The sequence below is a fragment of the Rhinolophus sinicus genome, linkage group LG06 (genome assembly GCF_036562045.2).
Source record: "Rhinolophus sinicus isolate RSC01 linkage group LG06, ASM3656204v1, whole genome shotgun sequence".
NCBI classification, from domain to species: Eukaryota; Metazoa; Chordata; class Mammalia; order Chiroptera; family Rhinolophidae; genus Rhinolophus; species Rhinolophus sinicus.
Window position 1 is genome coordinate 47,464,955 of NC_133756.1, and position 4,769 is coordinate 47,469,723.

The 4,769-nt window shown below is 38.2% G+C and overlaps 1 pseudogene; it reads right to left on the minus strand.

The window, feature by feature from the left end:
• Nucleotides 1–268: 268 nt before the first annotated feature.
• LOC109436566 (nuclear factor erythroid 2-related factor 2) lies at nucleotides 269–864 on the minus strand (annotated as a pseudogene).
• Between the last annotated feature and the right edge of the window lie 3,905 nt (nucleotides 865–4,769).

Consider the following 4,769-nt stretch of genomic DNA (forward strand, 5'->3'; position numbering starts at 1 on the left):
CTCACAGTAGGAGCTTTATTATAACAATACAAACAAAACTAGTTCAGAAAAGGCAAAATCCTCCCAATTCTAGTTTTTCTTAATGTCTGGCTAGCTTCCTACTTTGGGGAACAAACGATACATTGTCATCTCCGGTTTGCTGAAGTGAGTGTTAACTAGGAGAATAAAGTTTTCCATCTCCATGGTGTATCATAACTGAAGGCCTCAAGACATAAGATTTTTAGTAGATAGAAGCTCTTGTCTTTTTTCCCTTGTTCATGAGCAAATTTTAAAATTCATCTTTGCAGTGATTCAGATCTTGCTCGTTCTACTGCATTTTCCAGTTTTCTTTTCTAATTCCGAGCCACCACTTTATCTTTACCCCTCCAATATATATGTATATCTCAAATTAATGCAAGTTGAGTCTTGTTGAATTGCTCCTTTGACATCCTTTTATTGAAGTAATTAATGGGGAGATTAATGATTTATTCTACAGGGAAAGGGATATGGAGAGCTTTTGCCCTTAGCTCATCTCTTGTGAAATGAGATTACAGGAAGCTTGAATGTTTATCTTTTGTGAGTGGGTTTATTATGACAGGATTTACAGGCAATTCTTTTTTTCATGCGTTTACATTCCAACATCACTAACTAGAGTGCTTTGCCCCAAGATCATGAGATGAGATGCTGTAAGTCCCCAGAAGATTTGATTGCTGTGTCTGAGGACCACCCTGGTGGTCTTTCCAGGGCCTCTGTCTGTCTATTCCATTTCGGATTCACTGAAGCCATGTGGTGTGTCTCCATAGATGGAGGATTCCCCTGAGTGTTCTTGTCATGCCATGCGACGCTCTGACTTGTGTTCAATGAAATGCCAAGCGTCAGAATCATCAAATTGCACTAGTTTGGGTGGTAGTTTTGGCTGCAAACTTTATAAAGTGATAGATCAGAAATAGCAATATTACTAATGATATCAATGTCAATATAATTTAGCATTTTAGAAAGAGATTGGCTGAAAGTAGCTAAGAAGGGGATGCTATTCTTCGTACTGAACTGAAGAGAGAATAAATTAATCACCACATTACTTTTTACTTTATTATCACTTTTTATAACAAATTCAAATTTATTATTATTTAATTTAAAGAGTTGTCTGTCAGGTGATTGGGGTTTTCGTGGGGAGGATGCTAGCAAAGGAATCCTCAAAATCCAGAAAATTTAGGTTATAGTTACCTACTTCTTTTTCCAATGAAGAGATTGATGTATAGAAATGGTAACTGTTGTCAATTTCTCATGAGTGTAGATTCTGGACTAGGAGCATTGCTGGTGTGATCCAGCTTGTCATTTCAAACGTTAAGACACTAATTTTGGAGCAACTCATACCTCCTCCCAAACATAATCATATTCTGCTGTATGATTATAATTATCCTGTCTGATCCTATCCTATCACCGTACATTACACTGTATAAGCCAAGGCTGATAGAAACACAGAAGCTTCAGGCAATTGAGCCTGATTTGGAGTAATGGAGAATACTCTGTCAAGGAAGCTAGAAGCATCATGAAAAAGGGATGGAAACACAGCTGCAGACACCTCATTGTCTTACAAATTGGAACATCTGCCCGCAGAGGTGTGGGAGCAGCTGGGAGAGTATGCTGCTCTTTGACTTGGGAGGAATACAACCTTCTCTTACCGTGTTTCCCCGAAAATAAGACCTAACCAGAAAATAAGCCCTAGCATGATTTTTCAGGAGGACATCCCCTGAACATAAGCCCTAATGTGTCTTTCGGAGCAAAAATTAATATAAGATCTGGTCTTATTTTCGGGGAAACTCGGTATCTAGTCGTAACTGAGCCAAAAAAAACCTTTCTCTTGCCCCTCATGGGGTTGTTTTTGTCATTCCTTTTTAAGTTTCTTCTGTTTTGCCAACTCATATTCTTTTATAACTGTTAAAATTATACGTGTCATGACTTACCATAGATTTATATTTTGATACAAATTATGTCAATCAAATCCGCATCTCACTGGGATAGCAGCAATTGCATGGCTGCTAGTCCAATATCAGCGTGCTGGGCTATGGAACACATGCTAGAGCTCCCCAGGAAAGGTCTTGCTCCTTGCTCCTTCCCCAGTCCTTTCTTTCTTCCCTTCTCCTCCTCCCATTTGGTGAGGAAGGATGGGAGCAAAAGCCCAGGAAAGTTTTATGAAGCTCCATCTTTGACGTCTCTGATAAACAAGAGATTGCTTGCTAGTCTGCAAACTAGAAATTTCTGGTGCAACGCAGGACTACATTACCAATTGCAGGATTCCTGGCGACAGCTGGGAGACTGATATCAATGCTTGATTCCCCACTAAAGTATTGGGGTTTACAGTCATAGTTGATCCAAAATTTTAAATTTTACTGCCTGCTTTGTATGCAATTTCCTTTTCTATTAAACAAACCATTTAATCCCAAAATGTGTCACCATTTCTCCCTAGTGAATGTGTAAGATCTATACTAATTCTGAGTACTTCATCTACTAAACCTGGAGGTGGGTGAATGCTCATGTTCAAAGACATCTGGTAAGGAACTAGAGAGAGAAAAAAAGTCATGCAAGATTAACATATGTGAGGCAAACCAGAATTGACACAGTGGCAACATGAAAGAAAAGGTGTTTAACTTTCTTGTATAAGCATTTTTAAGTATAGTATATCCATTTTGCAGCAAGACTAGAGACATTAATGCTCTGTTCTCCATGTGGCCTGTGCATTCCGGCAACACAGTATTAATAAGATAGTGGTCTGGATGGCCGATTGGCCTATTTTAACATGTCCCCAATCTCTAAAGTGCGTTAGAGGATCTCTGAATCTGACACTGGTAATAGTATGTAACTTCTCACAATATGATGAAAATATCATTATCAGCTCAATTTTATGGATGAGGAAATGGAGACTCAAGAAGATAAAATAACTTGCTCAAGGTTACAAATTTAGCATGTAGCAACTAATACTTGAATCAGCATTTCTAAACTATTTCACAATACTTGCCCAGCTGCACCAAGCCCAAAATGTGGTCATCATTGGAGTTCTCCTTCTCATTCAGACTTCTCATCCAATCAGTCACCAAGGCCTATTCTTTTTATTTCTATAATAGTTTTCCATTTGTTCTTACTTTTCTATTACTACTGCTCCTAGCCTAGGTTCAGGACCGTTCACTTCTAGCTAACATTAATTCTAATAGTCCTGCCTCAAATTCTGCCCCATTTCCAATCCATCCTCCATGTTGTTGTCTGAGTGGTTTTGTTTTAATAATATGAATATAACCAATTTTGCCTCTTCCTTGCTTAAAAGTCTTCATTAATTCTCCATAGCCTTCACAGTCAGTCTAGACTCTTAGTGTGATATGCTCTTAGTTTGAAATGAAAGAGCCTTGGAAATCTTCCCTCTTCTTATCTCTTTCACTCTGGTCAATTCTACCACCAGCTCCTCAGTCCCCCAGCTGCACAGTCCCCACATGAAACAGGGTCAAAACTCCCACCATCCAAGCAGTTCTGAGCATGAACTTACAGAGAAGTCTCTTTCTTTGTGATTAATTATTCAAAATTCTACTTTTAAAGCACAAAGCCTTTATCAACTATATTTAAGGAGCCATGGATATTTATATCCCTATATGTTTCTTCACAGGCAACGAAGAACTATAACGATATCCCTTTTTCCTGCAACTGTGCAAATAAACCTGTTGTGAATGATGGGGAGATTCATTTCCTCTTTCTGTAGTGAAGTAGGTAGTAGTTTTTCAGATTGCTCTGTCTTTTGTTAAGAAAATGCATTTCTAAAATAAATGCTACATATAAAAAGATTTTTCTTACTCCCTAGAAGTCATTTATTTCACTGCGTGGAATTGTTAAATTTCAAACCATGACTACATGACTTGATATAGTATGCTCAAATATAGTCAAAATATTTCCTCGCTTTCAGGGCTATCCTTCCTGCCCTTTTGATGTCTTGCTGTGACCAATGAAATGAAGTGGAAATGGCGATGCCAATTCTAAGCCGTTTTCAGAGCCTTCATGTGGTTTCACAGTTCCATCTATGTCTAGAGACAGACTTCTTTCTCAGCATAGACACCAAGATAAGGGGATGTGGTTCAGAATTTTAGTCAATCTTCAGCTAGTATGTAATAAGAGTAAGAAAGAAACCTTTGTTGTAGGAAGGCACCAAGATTTTTGGATTGTTTGTAACTGCGGCATATCTAGCAAAAGTGGACTGTTACAACTGGGGCTTTGATATTTTCTGGCTCCATACTCCACCATGTGGATTATTTACATGTTCTCATCCATAATCATTTAAGCATCTTTGGTTGGTTTCCATATGCACCATGGTAGACTCTTACTGCATATCTTCAAAATTCAAAGTGGGGACAATGACTATCAAATGTCTCAGGATTGCGAGGGACCTTAATGTCATTTGGCCTGATTTCCTGTATGGCACTTGGATATTCTATATAATATCCCTGACAAACTTATGCTTAAACAGCTCTAGTGGTTAGAAACTCGTTTCTTTCCAAGTTAGTCTATTTCATTTTGAGACAGCCTTATGTGTTAGAAAATTCCTCCTTACGTTTAGTGGAATTTGTTTTCCCTTAACTTCGTATAGCCTGTGGTTTTAATTCTACTCTGTGACCCTATGCTTCTCTCTCCTCTTCCTTTGTCTGCTCTCCTCTAGGCTAATTCTTTCCAGATCATTCAAATGTTTCTAGCCAAATGTTTTTTATAGGTCATGATTTAAATTCCTCATCACTGAAATACAGGGAAAGCCATGT